The 26,414-nt window shown below is 37.6% G+C and overlaps 1 protein-coding gene across 2 annotated transcripts in view; it reads right to left on the bottom strand.

Annotated features, from left to right (window-relative positions):
- PTPRD (protein tyrosine phosphatase receptor type D) overlaps positions 1–26,414 on the bottom strand; it is a 2,533,682-nt gene that overhangs the window by 1,562,486 nt on the left and 944,782 nt on the right. For both annotated transcript variants that reach the window (XM_086415146.1, XM_086415152.1), the window contains one exon: positions 17,473–17,514. The gene's annotated coding sequence lies outside the window, so the exon portion shown is untranslated. The remainder of the gene's footprint in view (positions 1–17,472; positions 17,515–26,414) is intronic.

The raw sequence follows: 26,414 nt of genomic DNA, 5'->3' as shown, positions 1-26,414 counted from the left end.
AACACACAGGATGCTTGGTCATCAAGATCACTGGGGTGGTTGAACTTTGCCCCACCACATGATTTTGAAAATACAGAGTGTCCTTATAACCTGCTTAACAATTAACCCCACTTAAATGCAAGTAGCTGCCCTCATTCACCTCTGGTGTACTCAGCTTTTAAGTAGACCTTGTCTGAAGAAATATCAGACCTTTAATAATAAACTTTGTTTCATTGTTTGCTGTTTTCACTTTGTATTATTATATTTCTCCATCTTTAGAGGACATTTCCATTTTGCCTGCCCTAAGGATACCGGTACTGTAATTGAGGGGCCCAGTTCAGAATCTATTCCAGAGAGAAACATCCAGTTTTATTTTGTAGCTTCATAGCCCAGAACCAGAGCTTTTCAAAAGACACTCAATAACACCAAGGCAGGGACCCCTCAAGACAACATATCAATTTGTATTATGAAGTGAATTATGGTTTGTACCCACCAGAGCTGATATAGTTAAGTATCTGTCAGTGTTTCCATTATGTTTTGTGGGCTTCTTGCTTGGCTGGAAAAATGCCCTTCAGGCTAAAGCATACAAGGCCAGCCTAGCAAGTGAGTGCTCCTTTTGTTTAGTATGATTTTTTAAAAACACCAGCTCTCTTTTGTGCTTGCTTGCATACATCTTATAATGAGAAGAGGTTTGATTTTCTAATCAAAAAAGATGCCAGAATAGTGATTTTTTTACGAGGGTTTTAATGGGATGAGATCACTAAAGGTCTCATTTCTGGGTATGATCCAGCTCTCCATGAAGAATGCCAAGGCTCCAAATCTGAGGATTCCAATGTGGTGAAAATGTCCTCCACAGAGTACACTTATTAGGCCTCTAAATTTTAAATCCAGATATCACTGTTGATATATTGGACGGGATAGGACTACATTATGCTTAGGGTTTTCCTCTATCCTCCCCTTTCAATGTTCTTGTCCTTACCTCAAATCCTTGTGAATTCTTAGCATTCCTTTAAAATCTAGCTCACATTTTCTAACTTCTGAGAAGTCTCCCCCAACTCTCTCAAACAGACTCAGAGTCTTTCTACAAGCTACTTTGTACAGAACATAACTCTAAAATAGCTATTATCATAACATACCATTTCTGTTTTCTTATCAGACTGTACAAACTGAGAACAAAGTTTATGCCCTATTTATTTGCAGAGTACTAGATATATTACACAAGCTCAGTAAATATTGATTACATACTGAATGAAGGAAAGAATGGAGTAAATTTTCTATGAAATACAGACAGTGACAGGAAATTTGAATGATAAAGCCATTTTTGAAAAGAATTGCCCTTAATATGGTTTCTCATGCTGGGAGAAATATCAATAACCTTAGATATGCAGATGATACCACTATTATGGCAGATAGCAAAGAACTAAAGAGCCTTATGATGAAAGTGAAAGAGAGTGGAAAAGTTGGGTTAAAAGTCAACATTCAGAAAACTAAGATCATGGCCTCTGATCCCATCACTTCATAGCAAATAGATGGGGAAACAGTGGAAACAGTGTCAGATTTTATCTTTTTGGGCTCCAGAATCACTGCAGATGGTGACTGCAGCCATGAAATTAAAAGACGCTTGCTCCTTGGAAGAAAAGTTACGACCAACCTAGACAGTATATTATAAAAGCAGAGACATTACTTTGCCAATAAAGGTCCATCTAGTCAAAGCTATGGTTTTTCCAGTAGTCATGTGTGGATGTGAGAGTTGAACTATAAAGAAAGCTGAGCACTGAAGAATTGATGCTTTTGAATTGTGGTGTTGGAGAAGACTCTTGAGAGTCCCTTGGACTGCGAGGCATTCCAACCAGTCCATTCTAAAGGAAATCAGTCCTGAATATTCACTGGAAGGACTGACGCTGAAGCTGAAATTCCATTATTTGGCCACCTGATGAAAAGAACTGACTTATTGGAAAAGACCCTGGTGCTGGGAAAGATTGAAAGAGGGAGGAGAAGGGAATGACAGAGGATGAGATGGTTGGATGGCACCAACGACTCAATGAACATGAGTTTGAGTAGGCTCTGGGAGTTGGTGATGGACAGGGAAGCCTGGTGGGCTGCAGTCCATGGGGTCACAAAGAGTCGGACATGACTGAGCAACTAAACTAAACTGAACTGAACTGATGATTTCTCACTTCCAGTTTTCAGCATTCCAAATGGTACAAGTTCTCACATTCCCCATAATGAAGAATCCCCTAGAAAGCTGAATGTTTTGTAAATTCTTACAGGAAGAATTATATGAAATGGAATTTGTTCAGAAAATTACTGATCAAGGAATTAGGAGATGATGTGTTTGTTCTGATAGTCACTGACTCTGTGACCCTGTTCAAGTTAATAGCTCAGCGATTCAATCCATCTGCAAATGGTGATAAATAGCAGTTCTTTTTTTTTTTTTTTTTTGTGAAAACAACAGGGGACTGAAAATCTCTGAAAATAAAGAGCAAATTTAGTAGGAGTCAACGAGTGAGAGAGCTGTATAGATAGGAGACATTATTAAAAGTTAATGACAATTATAAACGGGGAAGCCAAGGTCTCTCTATAAAGAGACCCAGAGGAGACTGCAAATCCAATGCACGGTCCTTGATTCAATTTTGGTCCGAATAAATCAGTTGAAAAGACATTCCTGACACAACTGAGAATATTTGAGTATTGGCTAAGTATTAGATGATATTAAGGAATCATTGGTAATTGTGTTAGATGTGATAATGTTATTGTGGTTATACAGGAAAATCCTTATTTTTATTTTTTTCCCTCTTTTTTTTTTCTCTTTAATAGAAAATTATTTAATTAGTATACATGTGTTCCCCATCTTGAACCCTCCTCCCTCCTCCCTCCCCACACCATCCCTCTGGGTCGTCCCAGTGCACCAGCCCCAAGCATCCAGCATCATGCATTGAACCTTGACTGGCACCTCGTTTCATACATGACGTTTCACATGTTTCAATGCCATTCTCCCAAATCTTCCCACCCTCTCCCTCTCCCACAGAGTCCATAAGACTGTTCTATACATCAGTGTCTCTTTTGCCGTCTCGTACACAGGGTTATTGTTACCATCTTTCTAAATTCCATATATATGCATTAGTATACTGTATTGGTGTTTTTCCTTCTGGCTTACTTCACTCTGTATAATAGGCTCCAGTTTCATCCACCTCATTAGAACTGATTCAAATGTATTATTTGTAATGGCTTAGTAATACTCCATTGTGTATATGTACCACAGCTTTCTTATCCATTCATCTACTGATGGACATCTAGGTTGCTTCCATGTCCTGGCTATTATAAACAGTGCTGCGATGAACATTGGGGTACACGTGTCTCTTTCCCTTCTGGTTTCCTCAGTGTGTATGCCCAGCAGTGGGATTGCTGGATCATAAGGCAGTTCTAAATAGCAGTTCTTGTCTGCTCCTCAGGTATGTTTGGGGACAAGTATGTCCCCAAGTATGTTAGCACATATGAGATACTTTAAAGAAAATACTTCAACTATATATATATATATATTATATAAATTAAATTTTAAGATTGTTGTAGTGCTATTACAGCTATTTACTAAATAATAATTTATTTCAAACAAGACTCTGGTGAATTCACATTAACAAATTCACAAAATCTAACTGGAGATTTTATTCCCCCACATGTCATGAATGATTGGATTGCATCCATTCTATAAAGAAGTAGAATGTAAAGTATATTGTTCAATTGTTTCTGCAGTTGACATTTGGGAATGGCCCATGTATGTGATCAACGATGCCTAAATTGTCATGTTCTACCTGAATTACTAGACATATTTTCAATGAGAAGAGCTTAACAGAATAACAGATACTTTTATAAGTAAAATGACTGTAAGAAATTATTGCTTTTTAAATCACAGATTTGCAAACAGATTAAACATTGAGGGCTATAAACCTTCCAGTGTTTCTCAATCAATGAATTATATGCCTCAGTATAATCTGGAAATGCCCAAACCTCATTATATGTGGAAAGAATAATAAATTTTGGGGTGGAATCAAAGAACCCGGATTTTAAACAAGGTCACTAGATGGTTTCTACAAAGATACTCAGGTTTGAGAATTACTGTAAGAGCTTGCAGTAGTAGACTAGAGCTTCCTCTGGTCCATGAAGCAAATGAAGAAAGCACAGACTGCCAAAGATCAGAAGCCAGATACTGAACTTTCCTGTGTAACAAAAAGGGATAAACTCTTTCCCTTTAAAAATCACTGAGTATGCTATCTTTTGTGTAAACTGTAGACAAATTATAAATTAATCATATAATCCTATTTTGGGGGGTGGGGGATGTTTTGGGAAAACATGGGTAGACTGAATTAAAAAAAGGGAAAGAAAGAATTGAAACTCCAGTGTACTGTATTTTATCAGGATCCACAGGTATTTGATTTATGGAGAAAAGGAGGGCTCCAAAATTTTTTTCATTCTCTTTCTTCTTTAAGGTCCTGAAAGCAAGCCAAACTGCTTTAAGCTCTCAAACATTTTGATACATTTATTAAGGGTTTGTTCTTCCAGCAACTATCAAGACAAACTGGCTAAAAATATGAAAACAAAGTATGGTTGTAATGTGACTATTATTAAGTGGATATAGCTTTGTTATTTTGCTTCCATTTACAAGGTCATGCCACGTGGAAAATTTCAATAATTAGAGAAAAGAATACAGAGGCAAATGAAAAACACTTTAAGATGTGATACCCAGTGGCAACTACTGCTCTCATGTTGGTGAAAATTCTTCTACAGCTTTACATCAGTTCAGTTCAGTCGCTCAGGTCATGTCTGACTGTTTGAGACCCCATGAACCACAGCACACCAGGCCTCCCTGTCCATCACCAACTCCCGGAGTTCACCCAAACCCATGTCCATTGAGTCAGTGATGTCATCCAACCATACCATCCTCTGTCGTCCCCTTCTCATCCTGCCCTCAATCTTTCCCAGCATCAGGGTCTTTTCAAATGAGTCAGATCTTTGCATCAGGTGGCCAAAGTTGCCAGGAGCCAGCGTGAGGAACTCCGCCCATGGCAAAGGTCATGAGGAAGGAGGCTAGGCATACGCAAAGGTGGGATCGAGCCTCAGGAGTCCCCCTGGAAATTCTCGAGCATCTACTCCCAAAACCAGAGTCTGCCTACTTTACTGCTTTGTACTCTCATCTACACCTCTGACTTTACGGGGGGCTGTCCCCCACCACCTCTCTCTGAAAAAGAGTTAACTTACAGCTCCAGTTAATAAAGTTCCTGGGCGTGACAACAGTGTTTAAACTGTCTAAATACAGATTCCTTTGAGCAGTTAAAAGATTGATTAGAAATTGTATTGGTGAAGGGATTTTCACTTGTTGGGCCAATGTTTGCTGCTAAGTTTCCATATCCCTTACCTATTGTGTCCCTGGCAGTGTATTGATTGATATAATTGGTGTATAGGAATGTAAGTAGTAGCTTTAATGTTTGTAACCTTGGACCATTGAGTTAATTCTTTTTCTTATTACAGCCCACCACACCTTTGTCCTATAGGAATGCAACTTTATCCAATGCTTTTGGAGGGTGGCACCTGACTAATCACCTTTAGAAAAAAATAAGTTTTCTGAAGAAAGAGTCTTAAAATGTTAACAGGCCTCCAGACCAGAAGATGATGCAAATCACCTAAACTTTTGCATATGATAAGTTTGCAGGAAGAAAGCCTGGCTTACTGCATGACTCTACCCCTTCCCCCATTATCCTCTATGCATAACTTAAGGTATAAAAACTACTTTGGAAAATAAAGTGCGGGCCTTGTTCACCAAAACTTGGTCTCCCCATGTCATTATTTCTCTCACCTTCTGGCTGAATTGGAGCGTGGAGGCTCATCAAGCCTACTAACTATGCCTGGGCTTCTAAGATCTGACCAGGGAGGCCTTAGTGTCTCTTCTCCTTCGGGAGAACGGGAGGATGCCTGCGGTCTACGTAGGTGACGTAAATTCCTTATTTTGGAATTTTATTAGCTCTCCACGTAAACCAGGTTATTCAGCCTCTTTTCTCCACTGAATTTTCTTACTGAGCTATCCTTATTTAACCACTCTTTATATCTTTAGTTCTATTGTATCCTGATCGCCGAAGCCGTCTCCCCTTCGAATTCCCTGGATCCACCAGGGCTGGACCTCGGCACAAAGTATTGGAGTTTCAGCTTCAACATCAGTCCTTCCAGTGAACACCCAGGACTGATCTCCTTGAGGATGAACTGGTTGGATGTACTTGCAGTCCAAGAGACTGTCAGAGAGTCTTCTCCAATACCACAGTTCATAGTCCAACTCTCACATCCATATATGACCACTGGAAAAACCATAGCCTTGACTAGATGGACCTTTGCTGACAAAGTAATGTCTCTGCTTTTTAATATGATGTCTAGGTTGGTCATAACTTTCCTTCCAAGGAGTAAGCGTCTTTTAATTTCATGACTGCAGTCACCATCTGCAGTGATTTTGGAGTAAAAAAAAATAAAGTCAGCCACTGTTTCCACTGTTTCCCCATCTATTTGCCATGAAGTGATAGGACCAGATGCCATTATCTTAGTTTTCTGAGTGTTGAGCTTTAAGCCAACTTTTTCACTCTCCTCTTTCATTTTCATCAAGAGGCTCTTTAGTTCTTCACTTTCTGCCATAAGGGTGGTTTCATCTGCATATCTGAGGTTATTGATAATTCTCCTGGAAATCTTGATTCCAGAGTGTGCTTCATTCAGCCCAGCATTTCTCATGATGTACACTGCATATAAGTTAAATAAACAGGGTGACAATATACAGCCTTGACGTACTCCTTTTCCTCTTTGGAACCAGTCTGTTGTCCCATGTCCAACTGTTGGACATGTTGCATGTCTAACTGTTGCTTCCTGACCTGCATACAGGTTTCTCAAGAGGCAGATCAGATGATCTGGTATTCCCATCTCTTGAAGAATTGTCCACAGTTTACTGTGATCCACACAGTCAAAGGCTTTGGCATAGTCAATAAGGCAGAAATAGATGTTTTTCTGGAACTCTCTTGCTTTTTTGATGATCCAGCAGATGTTAGCAATTTGATCTCTGGTTCCTCTGCCTTTGCTACACCAACTGTACAACAAATCCTGGCCTGGTGCATGGATTTTAAAGTTTTTCTTACAACTGTGGAGATTTCAGGGCATGTGTACTGAATGTAAAATATCTAGTTTACTTGGCAGATTCTCGTGTAAATTACAGTAAAACAAGCAAATGAAATTTAAAGAAAAAAATAAGTTTGATCACAAAATGCCAAAAAAAAACCCCTCTACCAACTGTAGAATATGATTACATTATAATACAATTTTAACTATAGTTAAATTTACATATATTTACATATATAAATATAAACACAGGCATATATATACTTTTATATTTTTATTATGAATTTATTTATTTTAATTGGAGGCTAATTACTTTACAATATTGTATCGGTTTTGCCATACATCAACATGAATCTGCCACGGGTGTACACATGTTCCCCATCCTGAACCCCCCTCCCACCTCCCTCCCCATCCCATCCCTCTGGGTCATCTCAGTGCACCAGCCCCAAGCATCCTGTATCATGCATCGAACCTGGACTGGAAATTCATTTCACGTATGATATTATACATGTTTCAATGCCGTTCTCCCAAATCATCCCACCCTCACCTTCTCCCACAGAATCCAAAAGACTGTTCTATACATCTGTGTCTCTTTTGCTGTCTCGTATACAAGGTTATCGTTACCATCTTTCTAAATTCCATATATATGTGTTAGTATACTGTATTGGTGTTTTTCTTTCTGGCTTACTTCATTCTGTATAATAGGCTCCAGTTTCATCCACCTCATTAGAACTGATTCAAATGTATTCTTTGTAATGGCTGAGTAATACTCCATTGTGTATATGTACCACTGCTTTCTTATCCATTCATCTGCTGATGGACATCTAGGTTGCTTCCAGGTCCTGGCTATTATAAACAGTGCTGCAATGAACATTGGGGTACACGTGTCTCTTTCCCTTCTGGTTTCCTCAGTGTGTATGCCCAGCAGTGGGATTGCAGGGTCATATGGCAGTTCTATTTCCAGTTTTTTAAGGAATCTCCACACTGTTCTCCATAGTGGCTTGTACTAGTTTGCATTCCCACCAACAATGTAAGCAGGTTCCCTTTTCTCCACATCCTCTCCAGCATTTATTGCTTGTAGACTTTTAGATCGCAGCCATTCTGACTGGCGTGAAATGGTACCTCATTGTGGTATTGATTTGCATTTCTCTGATAATGAGTGATGTTGAGCATCTTTTCATGTGTTTGTTAGCCATCTGTATGTCTTCTTTGGAGAAATATCTGTTTAGTTCTTTGGCCCATTTTTTGATTGAGTCATTTATTTTTCTGGAATTGAGCTGCCGGAGTTGCTTGTATATTTTTGAGATTAATTCTTTGTCAGTTGCTTCATTTGCTATTATTTTCTCCCATTCTGAAGGCTGTCTTTTCACCTTGCTTATAGTTTCCTTTGTTGTGCAGAAGCTTTTACTTTTAATTAGGTCCCATTTGTTTATTTTTGTTTTTATTTCCAATATTCTGGGAGATGGGTCATAGATGATCCTGTTGTGACTTATGTCAGAGAGTGTTTTGCCTATGTTCTCCTCTAGGAGTTTTATAGTTTCTGGTCTTACATTTAGATCTTTAATCCATTTTGAGTTTATTTTTGTGTATGGTGTTAGAAGTGTTCTAGTTTCATTCTTTTACAAGTGGTTGACCAGTTTTCCCAGCACCACTTGTTAATATGATTACATTATATATTAATATGAATACATTATAATACAATTTTAACTACAGTTAAATTTATATATTTACATATATAAAGATAAACATAGGCATTTATGTACTTTTATATTATATTATTATATGTTACTTTTTCATGCCATTTAACTTTTTAAAAACATATCATCATGAGTACTAATATTAACTGGAAAATAATTAGACCTTTAATGGTGCTGCTTGCTGTTTCATCTCTTTCATTTATTTCTATGAAAAGGATTCCCTCTTAAAAAAACTCCTCTATAGTCCTCTTATTTTCAGGTTGATATTTCCTGGGAAATTCCCTCTTGCCCTCAACATCTCTTAGCCCTAAATTCTACCTCTAAACCATTAAATGTAAAGAGAGAGAACATGGGTGTTAATTATCAATTTTCTAGAGCAAGAGGGTATCAGTGATTCATTAGCCTCCAAGTAAGCCAAGGATGCTGAACAGGACCAGATAAGCTTAACATTTCATTTAACAGGTATTTAAGACACACAATGTTCTAAGTGCACTGTATGGATTATTTTACTAACTTCTTAGAACCATCATATAAGGTAAAAGTCATTCCTGTCTTTATAGGAATAGAGGATTACTAATTCTCAAGGAGAGTAAGTTGAATGTCTATACAATTCATCATTGTGGAAAAGGTGGGTGAAACAGGAATGGGAAACAAGTACTCAATGGGTAATGAGTTTTATTTGGGGTGGTAGAATATTCTGGAACTATACTGACATTGTGAATGTATCACTAATGCTACTAAATGTCACTTTATTGCTTATGATAATGGTTAAAGAAGGTTGAGCATTGCATAATGGAAGCTTTTGAACTGTGGTGTTAAAGAAGACTCTTGAGAGTCCCTTGGACTGCAAGGAGATCAAACCAGTCAACCCTAAAGGAAATCAGTCCTGAATATTCATTGGAAGGACTGAGGTTGAAACTGAAGCTCCAATACTTTGGCCATCTGATACAAGGAGCTGTCTAATTGGAAAAGAACTTGATGCTGGGAAAGATTGAGGGCAGGAGGAAAATGGGGCAACAGAGGATGAGATGGTTGGATGGCATCACTGACTCAATGGACATGCATTTGAGCAAACTCTGGGAGAGTTCCTTGAAGGACTGGGAAGCCAGGTGTGCTGCAGCCCATGGGGTCACAAAGAGTCAGATTCAACTTAGTGACTGAACAACAAAAAATTTATATTTTGTGAATTTTCACTCAATTAAAGATAATATAGCAGAGATCAAACCCAGTCTGACTCCAGAGACCACATTCTTTAGCATTATATAATACTGCCTCTTACATGGCTATATTAGTCTTCCCTGGTAGCTCAGCAGTAAAGAATCTGCCTACCAATGCAGGAAACACGAGTTAAGTTCCTGAGTTGGGAAGATCCCCTGGAGAAGGAAATGGCAACCCACTCCAGTATTCTTGCCTGGAAATTCCATGGACAGAGGCATCTGGTGGGCCACAGTCCACAGGTTCACAAAAGAGTCAGACACAGTGTTTAGCAACTAAACAACAACAATTTAAAAGCATAGCAATGTGAAGTCTTGATTGTGTGGGAAAATAACTATGACAGCATATATATGTTTCCCTGTTTCTCTTAATAATACAAGAACTGCCTTAACCATTAATAAAAATAAACAGAAGCTAATTCTGTGGGAGGAAAAGGCCTTACATTGAATAATGTCTGTATTCTTAAAATAAAATAAACTGTGCTATTTTCTTTTAATAGGAAAAATAAAGCCTGGTATGGGAGAGTGTCATATGTTTGGGAAACCCAAGAGTTTGAAGGGGTCATCCTGCAAGATTTGCTCCAATAGTTTTGACTATCTCATCCTTATGAAAATGAAAGAGAAAGTTGCTCAGTTGTGTCCAACTCTCTGTGACCCCGTGGACTATACAGTCCATTGAATTCTCCAGGCCAGAATACTGGAGTGGGTAGTGGTTCCCTTCTCCAGGGGATCTTCCCAACCCAGGGATCAAACCCAGGTTTCCTGCATTGCAGGTGAATTCTTCACCAGCTGAGCCACCAGGGAAACCCAAGAATACTGGAGTGGGTAGCCTATGCCTTCTCCAGAGGATCTTCCCAACTCAGGAATGGAACCAGGGTCACCTGCATTGCAGGCAGATTCTTTACCAGCTGAGCTATCAGGGAAGCCCTGGTATCTCTGGTATAAGGAAGGTATCTTATCCTTATAATAGACTTCTATTCTTCATATTTCCCCAAGGCTTCCAAATTATATGTAAAACTACCTTCTTACTGTTTCCTTATCTGGACTTCTAGATAACACATTTTCATTGTCTCCACCATCTCCAATCAGCCATCATATATATATTACTCGACATACTAACCATAAGAACTCTTAAATCTTAGCAGTTAAACAGTAGCACTCCTTGCATGAAAAAATACATAAAGAGGTATTTCACTGAAAGGATACAAAGATGCCATGTAAGCACATAAAAAGATGTTCAAACTCACTAGCCATTAGATAAATGAAAATTAATACTACAGTGAGATATCACTGTGCATCTATCAGAATGGCTAAAATACAAAGATTGATGACACCATATGTTGCCAGGGATGCAAAGAGGAAAGATAGGTGTCACTCTGAGTTTTCTTCTGTTGGCTTGTAGGCAGCTACCATCTTACTTTGTGCTCACATGACTCCTTTTTGTGCATACAAAGGATGGTGGAGTAGTGGGATAGATTCTTGTAAAACCATGAACACTATCAGGTCATGAACCTACCTGTAGCTCATGTACTTTAATTACCTCCTAAAAGCCTAACCTCTGAATAGTCACATTGGGGTGAGATCTTCAATATATGAATTTGAGGAGGACACAATTAAGTTTGCAGCAATTACTTTCCTCTGCTATATAACAAATTACCACAAATTTAGCAGCTCAAAACACACATTTATTATCTTGAAGTTTATGGGCATACACCCAAGCATGACTTGGGTTAGTCCTTTGCATGGCTGCAACTAAAATATCAGGTTCTTATCTGAAAAATCCACTATCAATATATCCACTTTCAACTTGTATGGAAAAAGCCAAGTGTTCTCCTTTACTCTCACTCACAATGCTTCTGACACCAGATGTGTGGAATTTTACCACATCATGCATTTCTCAGATACCAAGTGGGGATCCTAGAGTAAAATTCACTTCTGACACCAGCCAGAGTCACCTTAGCAATGATCTTATAGGTTAAGGTATCAGTCTCATAAGACTGCCCCACTTCTCCACAAACACTGAGATGCCAATCTCTGGTTCAAGTTGTTACCTGTGCTTCTAACCAGCTAGCTATAAATCAGAAGTTCCCATGACCCTTGTCCTTGGATTTGATTAATGTGCTAGAGTGACGCACAGAACTCAGGAAAACAGTTTACTCACTAGATTCCAGGAGATCTTCCCAACCCAGGGATTGAACCTAGGTCTCCCACATTGCAGGCAGATTCTTTACCAGCTGAGCCATAAGTTGAGCCCTTATTACAAATATCGATCTATTAAAGTGTATGAATGAACAAGATGAAGAGACATAGAATGAGATCTAGAAGAGCCCTGAGGGCTAGAGCTTCTGTCCCGATGGAGTTTGGGTGTGTCACCATTCTAGCATGTGGATTTATTCACCATAAGCCCTCCAAGCCATTTATTTGAGTGATTTTTTTTAAAGGTTTCATCACGGAGATATGATCAATCATAACTCAATCTCTAGCCTTTCTCCCTTTTCTTGAAAAAACAGGAAGGGAGACTGAAAGTTCTAATCTTCTAATCATGTCTTGGTTTTATTTATTTATTTTTTTAGTGACTAGCCCCATCATGGAGCTATCTAGGAGTCACATCACTAGAATGAAAAGACTCCTGTCTCCCAGAAAATTCCAAATGGTTTTAAGAATTCTGCATTAGGAACAAGGGTCAAAGAAAAAATATTACAACAAAAGATACTCCTAGTACTCTTAGGAAATTGCAGTGGTTTTAAGGTTCTGTGCCAGGAACTGGGGGCAGATATATACATGTGTGTGTGTGTACATACATATATACACATACATACACACATACATATGTGTATATATATTTATATTTATTTGTTATTTCACACAAGTTTACTCAGGGTGCACGCACAGTATATCTTATGACTATAGGAATTACATCCTTGACTTCTTGCTGGCTGTCATCCAGAAGCCACTGTCAGCTATAGAGGCTTTCAGTTTCTTGCCATGTTTCCCTCTCTATAGACCCTCTCCCACCATGGCAGCTTACTTCAAGGCCAGCAGGAGAGCAGGAGCCAATCTTCTAAAAAGAAAACATAGTCTTATATAATGCAGTGTACACGTGGGACTGTAAACTCATTAGTGCTGTCACATAACAATCACAGGAGTGGTATCCTGTCACCTTCTCCATACTCCATAGGCTAGAAGAAAGTCAGAGGTTCTGCCTACATCTATGGGAAGGGATTACAAAAAGGTATGAACATCAGTAGTTAGGACTCAGGAGTGTCACACAGAATGTGTTCAGTGCAATTATATAAAATATAAAAGACATCAAAATATCAAAAAAGTCACACATATCTACCACATAAGCATAATCACCATTAATGACGCTGAATGCATTTCTTTCTGTGTGCTCTCCTTGATCCCTGTCCCCTAACAAAAGCACATCATATGTATAATTGTTTGAGTCCTGATTTTTAAGACACAGCCTCCTTAAATGATCTTCAAAATAATGAATTTTACTATTATGTAGTAGTAAAATTTTTACAATTATGTAGTTGTTTATTTATAACACATTTATTAAATGTCTTAAATATAATTTATTTGACAGTATCCTTATAATTTGACAGCTATTTTTGTTCCTATTATCATGTTATAAGTAACCCTATGATAAACATCTTCAGTTCAGTTCAGTCGCTCCGTCGTGTCTGACTCTTTGCGACCCCAGGAATCGCAGCACGCCAGGCCTCCCTGTCCATCACCAACTCCTGGAGTTCACTCAAACTCACGTCCATCAAGTTGGTGATGCCATCCAGCCATCTCATCCTCTGTCGTCCCCTTTTCCTCCTGCCCCCAATCCCTCCCAGCATCAGAGTCTTTTCCAATGAGTCAACCCTTTGCATGAGGTGGCCAAAGTACTGTAGTTTCAGCTTTAGTATCTTTCCTTCCAAAGAACACCCAGGGCTGATCTCCTTTAGAATGGACTGGTTGGATCTCCTTGCAGTTGAAGGGACTCTCAAGAGTCTTCTCCAGCACTACAGTTCAAAAGCATCAATTCTTCGGCGCTCAGCTTTCTTCACAGTCCAACTCTCTCATCCATGCATGACCACTAGAAAAACCATAGCCTTGACTAGATGGACCTTTGTTGGCAAAGTAATGTCCCTGCTTTTCAATATGCTATCTAGGTTGGTTATAATTTTTCTTCCAAGAAGGAAGCATCTTTTAATTTCATGGCTGAAATCACCATCTGCAGTGATTTTGGAGCCTCCAAAATAAAGTCTGACACTGTTTTCACTGTTTCCCCATCTATTTCCCATGAAGTGATGGGACTAGATGCCATGATCTTAGTTTTCTGAATGTTGAGCTTTAAGCCAACTTTTCACTCTCCTCTTTCACTTTCATCAAGAGGCTTTTTAGTTCACCTTCACTTTCTGCCATAAGGGTGGTGTCATCTGCATATTTGAGGTTATTGATAAACATCTTACTCCTACAAAAATAACCTTCAAATATAACTTAAATTTTACCTTCAAGAACAGGTGGGAGGATTTCACTTTCCAATTCCAAATCCATACCACCATCTCTCTTTTAGTTCAGACAACAGATTCCTAACTGATTTCCCTTCCTTTTTTTGACACCTTCCCACCATTGTGCTTCCACATTTGACTGGTAATCAACCAGTTGATCATCACCTTTTAAGACACCTGAGTGTCAAGCCCTCCAGGGAGCCAGACTGATTAGAATGACTTTTTCATAAGGCCCTCTCATTGTCACCTCACCCCTGTATCATGTTACCACATCATTTTAAAATGACATGTTTCCTAGTCTCCTGATGTTCATTTCCCTGAAGGCAGAGAACCTCTATTTAGTTTCTTCTCTGCACTCGTAGCACCTAACACTCTATATGAGATACAGTAATTTCTCAGTAAGTGAGCTGAAGTAAACTATTGAAACTAAGATAATTTGGGTGTGTAGGAGAGATGTATAATTTTTCTAAGCCATCTACATTTTACAATATGGTTTTTCATCCTTGAGCACACTAACGAGGGCTAAAATTAAATCAAAGACATGCGGTACACTCTTGTACAACATAAAGACCCTTTGTATCAAGGGCAATTTTTTTGGCCATTCCACACAACTTGTGGGATCTTAGTTCCCTGACCAGTGATTTCACCCGGGCCCCGGCAATGAAAGACGGTCCTAACTACCAGACTGCCAGGGAGCTCCCTCAAATGTAATATATTTTTTTTTAATTTTATTTTATTTTTAAACTTTATACAATTGTATTAGTTTTGCCAAATATCAAAATGAATCTGCCACAGGTAATGTAATGTAATATTAAATAATATAAATGTAATGTAAATTTGTAAATGAAATGTAATATTTTAAAAAAGGAACCGATATAAAAATGGTTAAGAAGTTCACAACACTTCTTTTATCAAAAAGATTGTGCAAAGATAAAGACATATTATACAGGCTTATATAACCTCAAATTTACAAATGCAGAGTCATTTCTCTTCTATTCACAGAATGATAGAGATAATTATTTACAAGTTTAACACAAAACTGAACTCATTACAGAAATGGGAAGTGGTAAAAGAACATTTATTAAATGTCTATTATGTAGCATGTATAAAGATGTGCTTTATAACAAATTTATCATTTTAATAGTCACAAAACCTCTGTGAAAATTATTGCTAAATCCATTTTATATCTGAAATAACCTGGCCAGGACAGCTAGTGAGTGACAGAGTGGCTCTTAAAACTCAGAAAGGTCCAGTTTCAAAGCCACAATCCTCCCACTTCCTCACACTGTGAGAACACCTAGGAAATGCCCTAGTTTTCAGTTCATTATCAGAAATACTGCTCTGCGGAATACCAGGGGAAAAAGTAGTAATGACCAGCAGCAGGCTTGAGGTTGAGGCTGCACATCTATTGAAAACTGAGATTATTTGCATTGTGCTATTTGATTTAGTTCCCTGCCAAGTGTCATGCCAGAGCCCTGACACAACAGAGGTTTGTGCCTGGAGCCATCCATTCCCTGTCTGGCAGAATACATTGGCTGGCATGCTTTCCTTGGATATTCTAAAGTCACACTAGTCTCTGAATAGAGGCTGAAAAATGACTAAGAGGAAAAGCTTATGAAAAGAGGGGAAAAAAAAAAAGTGTATTTCAATTTTAAAATCTCAGAAAATTATCCAGATATGCAGATGAGTAGTTTATTCTTTCCTGGAAGGGTAACATGTGGAACACATAACATAATTTAGAGCCAAATTTAAAATATAAATGTGTATATAAGTGTATTTTCAAAAAAGAACTATGCGTAAAATAGAACAGACATCAATTATTATTCATGATGGCATATGTAGCCACAATTTTTCTTATAAGCACAAAACAACTTCCAAGTTTTCTTTCAATCTAAAGTTACTTTATCACGCAGAAAAATAAAAAGAACTGCCTTGCCAAATTCTTTGTGGGGTTTGGAAGGACCCCAAATAGAATAAATGATCTAGAGAAGATTTAGAGAAATTATAACAGACATTTGTGAATCCATTTGATATTTAAATATCTCTAAATGAACAACATCAAAGCTTGTATCAATACTTTATCACTTAAGTTCCTCATGTGTTAGTTCATCTTTTCATCTACTTTCTCCATAGCAAAGAACTGGGTTTAATTGCTCCTATCTGTGAGTTTCAGTTTTACTTTAAATAGTCTTCATCCTGTCCACTACAGTCCCTGAGGATCTCAGTCTCTATAGTCCTAACTCAGATTTCCCACCAAGTACTTTTTATTCACGGTATACATTTTCTTTTCAGCTGTTATAGGATTCAAGGTTACTACAATTCTTGATCTTTGCAGTGTTCTTTGTTCCATTTTTTTTAATAACAGAATTCAATTTTGAAATCATAGGCATCCTTTACCAGCCTTATACTGACCCCCTTATCTTTCGGGTACCACATTAACATCTTATTTAGCTATATGTGTACATATTTTCCTGCCTGCTTCCTATTTTCATGCCAATTTGTAATTTTTAAATGATTTCAACATTTGATTTGCCAAAACTAGACATGTAGTTTTTGACAGGCAATTTAACTAACCTATATCCTATTTCAATAATTTATTCATCAGCATCACTAATGACTATGTTAAATACCTTCCATCAGCCTTAGAATAGTTCCACTGCTTTGCTAACAGGCACATTAGCAACAATAGTTCTTTGAATATAGGTTGTGTGGATTAAGACATCCTGTGGCAAGGCAATACTATGCATTTAACAATTAGACTTTTTCATTCTGTTACTTTATCACTAGAGTCATATTTTGCCAGATCAAAGAGTATATATCATATACATAAACATGTATTACAATTCCATACAGCTAAGCCTGAGACAATAATGCAATTGTTCTAACATTCGTATACGTTACTCATGGAGAAAGTTGGAAATATATTTTAAATAGGCATACCTTTGACCAAGGCACATCCTGCTGTGGTCTCAGGACAGGAACCTATTGTGAAAAATATATATGATACTTATTAATACACTTAGTATTAAGAACAGATTGAGAAATACCAACACATAAAACAGCAACATGCTTTAAACTCAAACATTGCTCAAAGTGGGAATCTGCCATTAACTTCAAAGAGATGGTCTTTTTGACTTTTATAGATGAAGTTCATTAGGAAAAATTAGAGATAAATACTCTGATATAACACTCAATCTTAATCTCCAAATGAACTCTATTCCTTTATATCTTAAAATAAATGTTTTTCTCAGAAAGAAGTAAATCCTGATACATAAATTTAGGCAAAAATTGAGACATTACTTTTCCAAAATGCTAAATGAATTATTATATTCAAAACAGGAAAATTAAGAGACAAGTTTCACATGTTTTATAATAACAAAAGCCTTAGAATATTTGTTGATCAAAAATGGCATCAGAGCCTCAATTAGAGTTAACAGAGAATCATTTTCACAGGATTAATGTTTCAAACTTTCATGCAGTGAAACTAAAATATGTGCAGATAATAGATTTAAATACATTCAAATCAACTTGAGTACTTTAGAAATCAAAAGAGGAAACAGAATCACATATTGCTATACTAGAGTCCAATATTTTCATCACTTCTATTTCATTATTCAATTAGATGCAGTGACACACTTCCAAATATGTTCAAAGACCCATCCACTCACAGAAATGTACAGATGTAAGTGTAAGAACTCTTTTTTTTTTTTTGCAGGGAATGACGCATTTTAAGTGGTATCTAATAGCTATAATTCTAGGTTCTGTGTTTTGCTTATGCTCTGGCCTGACTAGAGGAACAGAAAATCTCAGTAAATGACAGGGAGGCACTTAAAGTTTTCCACCAGTCAAGCAAGACTCCAACTGCCTAACATTCATGGGAGCAGAATTATAGGGTGAAGAGAAAGTACAAAACTCTAGATAGTCAGCATTACAGCCAGGATAATGAATTTATCACAGAAAAGCATAGTGTCAACAAAGTCAGGGCTGAATTCACAAAACACACAATCTCCATATCCTAAAATATCCACTTCTCTGGCCTGATAGGAATAATTGGGGGTTTAAAGATAGGATTAAGGGTACTTGTTTTGATTTTTCTGAAAGGAACATATACTCCTTTAAGTGGAAATAAGTCGCAAGAGAAAAGGAAGGAGACATATTTCAAAATAGTGGTTTAATTGAACTTAGCATAGGTTAGAATTAAGAGAGGAAAAAAGACTTCAGATGAGAAAATGGGGGAAAAGGGAAGAATAAAATGACAAGAATAAAACACCTATAGACTCAATAAGGAAAAATTTAAATATCAAACCTGATAAGCAATATATTTGGAAAGCTATGTTTTGATTGGTTGTTATTTTTTATATATCGTGATGGTAATGAAGTGTTTTCCCTCATAGCTCAGTTGATAAAAAATCTACCTGCAATGCAGGAGACCTGGGTTTGATTCTAGGGTCGGGAAGAGCCCCTGGAGGAGGGCATGGCAACCCATTCCAGTATTCTTGCCTGGAGAATCCCATGGACAGAGGAACCTGGCGGGCTACAATCCATGGGGTCACAAGAGTCGGACACAACTTAGCAACTAAACCACTACCACAGTAGTGAAGGGGAGGTGGTGACCTATCATCATTTCATTGACACTGTTTCATTGTATTTTTGTGTGATTTTTTTTTTTTTTGTATTTTTACAATGTTGTATTGGTTTCTGCGGTACAACAACATGAATCGGTCATAACTATACATATATCCTAGCCCTCCTGAGATGCAGATGAAGGGAACAGACTTGTAGACACAGTGGGGGAGGGAGTGAATGGGACAAAGGGAGAAGGTAGCATCAACACCCACACTATTGTGTGTAAGTGGATATGCGAGAAGTTGCTGTATAACACAGGGAGCCCAGTCTGGTGTTCTGTGATGACCTAGAGGGGTGAGATCAGAAGTGGGGGTGGGGAAGGCTCAAGAGGAAAGGGACATATGTACATTTAATGGTTTTAACACAGGCATTTTCTACCAGGTGTAATTTCCTCCTTCCACTCTCATGGCCAGAGACATTTACCAAACCCTGGAGACATTTTTGGTGTCCTAACTGGGGGCGGGGGTCGGGGTGGGGGGCTATAGGCATAACTAGTAGGTAGAGGCCAGGGATGCTGCAAAACATCCTACAATTCACATGACAAACTTCCACAATAAAAAGTTTTTTCAGCTTAAAATATCAATCATGTTCTTAAGTTGAGAAACCCTGTTTGAATTAGCAGGGGATATGGGAGCCTCCTGCTACATAAGCTCTTCAAAAACCCTTCCAAATGATGAGATTATATCATTTATGTAGAGTGAGTCTTCAGCAAAAAGAATACTAACCCTAGTCAACAGTCCTACTTAAATACTGCACACCTAGTGCTTAATGAAGCCATGCATTGAATTCAGGTTGATCAGATAATAGCCACAAAGTTTTGCTTCAATCTGAACCCTATAGGGAACTTCATCCTCATTCCTTTTCTCAAATGTTATTTAAGGTCAGAAAATATTTTAGTGGATTATCATTTTTGTTAGTCTTACTCTCAAAGAACACTAAATTCAAGGTCATATATCACATTGCTTGAAATAATTCAGTTTAAGAGATAGGATATTTGTATAATTTTACAAATCTAATAATATATCAAATATTAATTCAATACTTAACAATCAAAATAAAAGGTTTTTGAATATTACTGTTCTATTTTTTAATTTACATAAAATAACAACTGAATTTCGTTAAGCAAATCTAAGATATATGGCTATTGAATACTTTCATAAAAAACAATATGTGTATGTAGTGTCAGACTTTATTTTTCTAGGCTCCAAAATCACTGCAGATGGTGACTGCAGCCATGAAATTAAAAGATGCTTACTCCTTGGAAGGAAAGTTATGACCAACCTAGATAGCATACTCAAAAGCAGAGACATTACTTTGCCAACAAAGGTCCGTATAATCAAGGCTATGGTTTTTCCTGTGGTCATGTATGGATGTGAGAGTTGGACTGTAAAGAAGGCTGAGCGCCGAAGAACTGATGCTTTTGAACTGTGGTGTTGGAGAAGACTCTTGAGAGTCCCTTGGACTGCAAGGAGATCCAACCAGTCCATTCTGAAGGAAATCAGCCCTGGGATTTTTTTGGAAGGAATGAGGCTAAAGCTGAAACTCCAGTACTTTGGCCACCTCATGCGAAGAGTTGACTCATTGGAAAAGACTCTGATGCTGGGAGGGATTGGGGGCAAGAGGAGAAGGGGCCGACAGAGGATGAGATGGCTGGATGGCATCACTGACTCGATGGACATGAGTCTGAGTGAACTCCGAGAGTTGGTGATGGACAGGGAGGCCTGGAGTGCTGCAATTCATGGGGTCTCAAAGAGTCGGACACGACTGAGCGACTGATCTGATCTGATCTGATGTAGTGACTTTGACTAAAACTAAACTTTGAAACGGAGAAGGCAATGGCACCCCACTCCAGTACTCCTGCCTGAAAAATCCCAAGGATGGAGGAGCCTGGTGGGCTGCAGTCCATGGGGTCGCTAAGAGTTGGACACGACTGAGCGACTTCACTTTCCCTTTTCACTTTCATGCATTGGAGAAGGAAATGGCAACCCACTCCAGTGTTCTTGCCTGGAGAATCCCAGGGATGGGGGAGCCTGGTGGGCTGCTGTCTCTGGGCTCACACAGAGTTGGACACGATTGAAGCAACTTAGCAGCTGCAGCAGCAGCAAACTTTGAAAACAGTTGCTACTATTCATGATAAAAGTATAATTCTGCACCATTCTCATTTTGTTCATTTGAGAGTTTCATTATCCCATTGCTAAGGGTATTTAATCTGTAAACTACAATGTTTCCTTGATATTGATTTAACGATATTTACAAACTATAAAACATACCATGTTTTAATTTGTTGGCTGCCTTCAAGGAACTTCTCTGCAAAAGCCAAAATCTCAGGAGGAAATTCCCTAAAACCATTCATTAATTACAGATGAATTTGTACAGCTAAAAGTGATGTACTAGGGAAAGAAAGAGGAATGTTTTTATTTTTGTATAGCGACCCCATGGACTGTAGCCTACCAGGCTCCCCCATCTATGGGATTTTCCAGGCAAGAACACTGGAGTGGGGTGCCATTGCCTTCTCCGAGAGAAAGCTTAGAAATGTTCAAATATGCCTATGTCCTTACTATGTTTTGAGCACAAGAAGTGTTCTTATCAAAGTATATCTAAGCCAACAGTTACTTTACCGGAGCAGAAACACTGTTTTACTCCAAAATAAATAAACAACACAGTGATTTATGCCCCTTATATGAAATATGAGTGCTTTATAGACTTTGTTATTACTCCCACCTTTACTAATGATTAGTATCCAATAAATTTGACTATACAATTATATTTCAGTAATTTTCAGATACAAAGTATTTTAAACTATTTCTTATTCCTGTCTTTTTCTTTAGTCATACCAAGTAAATAGTTGTTAATATACGCATGAGTCAATGCATGTATTTAAAAGCTACATTTAATTTTTCCGTGCCTTATTCATACTGTGATGTATGGAATAACTTTATGTTATTTATGGTTACAACTGGATGTATTCATTTCCATTTTACATACAATGGGGTTGTAAGCATAAGCCATAGAGCTTAACATGGAAGACTTTCTCCAGACTGTATCATTTTTCCCTGTCAAATCTGTCAGAATATCATAAGGATAGGGGCAGAGTTATTCCACACTACCTTATTTAAATGTTAGGTCCTTAAAAATGACAATGTTTCAACCTATCTCAGAGAAAATTTTCACTCCATTTTCATTTCCCTACTGATGAATGACCCAATTTCAGGAGCAAGTTCAATAGATATGCTCTTTTATGCCAGACCTAGAAAGCTAACACAATTTGTAATTTCTAAATTATATTGCAGCTCTACTCAAATGTGTAACAGAGGTAAATGTTATCTTAGACAGTCTTCTGTTTTTCCTATTAATACTTATCTTTCTCTATAATGGGCTTATTGCATAATCAATGTTCTCCTAACGTTTCCAGGTTTCAAGGGCTTGTCTATCAGTGGACACAGCTTCTCTTTCTTGTCTCCCCAATGTACTCTTAAAGTGATTCTCTCTTGACTTAAAGAATCTAACACAAAGATTCTAATTACTGAAAATAGGTTGGCCTGTATCTATCTTCGAGGGTATTTGTTTGCAAAAAGTAAATAATACTTTTTTTATAGAGCAGCTTTGTGTGGTATTTCATTTGTTTTGATAGTAACGAACAAGTGTGGTACAATTGCCGTCTTCTCTCATTGACAGCGGTAGTATAAACTGGAAAGCAATTTTCCAGCATGCATCAAAGACTACAAAACATGTGCCCCCTTTCACCCAGTTATTCACTTCTGGGACTCTCTCAAAAGGACATATCAACAGATGCTGACAAGCATTTATGTATTCTGATAATCCACTTCACTACTATTTATACTAGCTCCTCTCCCTGCAAAATGGTAATACTTTAAATATCTCCTAATAGAGAAGCTGAATTACTCTCATGGGTGAGGAAATATTGTACTTTAATTTGCAACCATACTCTCAACAAATTTTAACAGTGTGGGAATATAAAGTAAGCTTCAGAATTTTAGGTGAATATCACGATACAATAGGGTTCAGTTATGTAAAACTAAATCCACAATTTCAGGAATTCCCTTTAGTCTTGCTCCCCTTAAAACAAAGAGCTTCCTTTTATAAATTAATGAAAAACTCAATTCCAACAAGTAGACATAAGTTTTTCAGCAGAATCCTTCATTACCTTGGAAGGAATAGGGAGAAAGAGATTTTGCACAGTTACAATCTGTGACTACAAACTGGCAACCGCTTCACTCTTGAAATGAAGAGACAGACACTCTTGCCTGTCTCTCTCTCATTACACCCAAAATAATTGGCAAAGATGACATCCAATTGCAACTTTCTTTTCTCATTTGGAGGATCAAGATGAAGTATTTTTTTCTTCCCTAACAGAGGTATCACAAAGTATCCCATGGCATAAGCCATAAAGACTAAATAATATACTAGATGCCCATCAGCAGATGAATGGATAAGAAAGCTGTGGTACATATACACAATAGAGTATTACTCAGCCATTAAAAAGAATACACTTGAGTCAGTTCTAATGAGATGGATGAAACTGGAACCTATTATACAGAGTGAAGTAAGCCAGAAAGAAAAACACCAATACAGTATACTAACGTATACATATGGAATTTAGAAAGATGGTAACAGTAACCCTGTGTACGAGACAGCAAAAGAGACACTGATGTATAGATCAGTCTTATGGACTCTGTGGGAGAGGGAGAGGGTGGGGAGATTTGGGAGAATGACATTGAAACATGTATAATATCATGTATGAAACGAGTCGCCAGTCCAGGTTTGATGCACAATACTGGATGCTTGGGGCTGGTGCACTCAGAGGACCCAGAGGGAGGGTATGGGGAGGGAGGAGGGAGGAGGGTTCAGGATGGGGAACACAGGTATACCTGTGGCGGATTCATTTTGATATTTGGCAAAACTAATACAATATTGTAAAGTTTAAAAATAAAATAAAATTAAAAAAAAAACAAAAAACAAAAAAAATATTCCACACTTTGACCTATCCTCTTTGTCATGAGGTACATGCATTGTTTTATTGGAATGCAACAGGCTAAACCTTACTGTACCATGATCATCAAATGAAAGTTTAGCAAATTTATATTTTCAGAAATAAAACATTGTTTTATTATTTTGTAACCTATGCTCTTGGGCAAATCATTGATCCTCACTAGGGATGATGGTAGTCTGAATAATCTTATAGTGAACATTATCAAGTATAACAGCCCACTAAAATCATCCACCTGAATAAATATATGTACCTGTAAAGTGATCTCTATATGAACAACTAATTCTATTTATCAGACACTGAAATTTTTAGTCTGAGAGAGCCGGTAGCAATGTGGTTACCAAATTATACATATCAGTGTGATTTAGGCACCAAAAGAAGCCTCAAGCTGGTTATTAAAAAAAAATGATTCTATGTAAATGCTAAGCACTATAGTAGGTTATACTCCATATATGTTTTTTTGTTTGAATTTTGTGAACATACTGCAAATCTGATAATTCTTAAGACGGGTTGCTTATAATGTTCTCTCCCCATCATATTCATGATTGCACTTCACAAATGTCCAAATTTCAAAAAAATCAGAACCTACAACAGAAAACAAAAGCAATGGATTTAATGTGGAGCAACAGCAGCACTGCCCTTATGCTGGGTTTATTCAGAATGTAGTAGTAGCACCTTGCAAGGAGGCAGGATGGAGGGAGCAGGTCCCTCATTATTTCCAAGAGCAGGACTTGAGCACCAGTTTCAAGATCTGAATGTTCCATTATCATCAGTCAATAACTGGCATTTATAGATCTGACACTGCACTGGATCATCAACTAATTACATTAATAATCAGATCTCATTTTCCTTTGTCTTTTTAATTTTAACCACAGAGAGTTTTGTCCATGAAGGTCACTTGTTTTATGGTACTGCTAACACAGATATATCATCATTAATACTTTAGTTAAAATACTTCTATGAAGCTGAAGGGCTGGCTCCTTGTGAATTTTAATCTGTGTTTTTTGAGAAAGAGGAAATCAAGTTACTAAGTTATAGCTTTGTCAGAAATTCTGTGTCTTTGGGCAAGTCATTTAAACCGTCTGACCTCCTTTTCTGCATTGTAGAATGAAATAATTAGAATTTCAATCTTAGGATTCACTCAGTCTTGAGTAGTTGTAGTTCTACCCCTAAACTTTCTTTGGGGAAGAAGAGTGGAGTTTCATACAACACCCAGAAGCTAGAATCTTCTAATTACTCTGTCTTTAATTCTTTACTTATGCAGTCTTTTGTTTTGTAATAGTCATATTATCCCCAGAATGAATTCAGTTTGTGTCCTTCTTCCACTAATGTCCTAAAAGAGCTTTTCATCACTTAAGACAATATATAAACTCAGCTTTGGCATTTTATGAAAATATAGTTCCTTTCTTGCTTATCTCCCACAATTCACTTATGTCACCCTTCTGCTCCTGAAAAAAATAATAAATAAACACACTTCCTGTTCCTGAATATGCTATTTTCTTTCACTTCTGTGTCTTCATATTTGTTTCTTGTTTTCTGAATAATATTTTCCTGTTTTCTCTTATAGCTAAGTTCCTACTCATGCGGAGTCCTTCATAGCTCATCTCATACCATGCCACTTTCCATCCTTTCCTTGAGTTTGTTTATATGACCCTAAGATGTGTATTTCTGATATGCCTTGCATTTCTGTATTATAACCCTGTACTCTAATTTTTGCTTTAAAGGTGAGTCTCTTCCAAATACTTCTCAGTTTCTAAACAGGAGGGACTTTGCTGTTTGAATTCTCTTATTTAGCACCTAGCACAATGTCTGGCACATAATAGACACTAAGAATGGATTAAAAATTAACCACGTTTCATAGAATAATTTATTATCACTTGCTCTTTTTTATATATGAAAAAAATACCCCAAACAGTCTGCTGCTGCTGCTGCTACGTCACTTTAGTCATGTCCGACTCTGTGCGACCCCAGAGACGGCAGCCCACCAGGCTCCCCCGTCCCTGGGATTCTCCAGGCAAGAACACTGGAGTGGGTTGCCATTTCCTTCTCCAATGCATGAAAGGGAAAACGGAAAGTGAAGTCGCTCAGTCATGTCTCCTTTTATTTTATAATAATGAACATGCTAGTTTAATAACTAATCAGCCATTATATGTTAAAATAGAGATGGTGACTTTCACTGGACTTTCCATTATATTAAAAAAAAATTTTTTTTCAAAAAATTAAGTTTAAAACAAAAAAGAAAGATAGA

The sequence above is a fragment of the Bos grunniens genome, chromosome 8 (genome assembly GCF_055505025.1).
Source record: "Bos grunniens cultivar Pamir isolate PY7600 chromosome 8, Bosgru_T2T1.0, whole genome shotgun sequence".
NCBI classification, from domain to species: domain Eukaryota; kingdom Metazoa; phylum Chordata; class Mammalia; order Artiodactyla; family Bovidae; genus Bos; species Bos grunniens.
The sequence above is the reverse complement of the archived record's forward strand: the minus strand, read 5'-3'. Positions and strand labels throughout refer to the sequence as shown.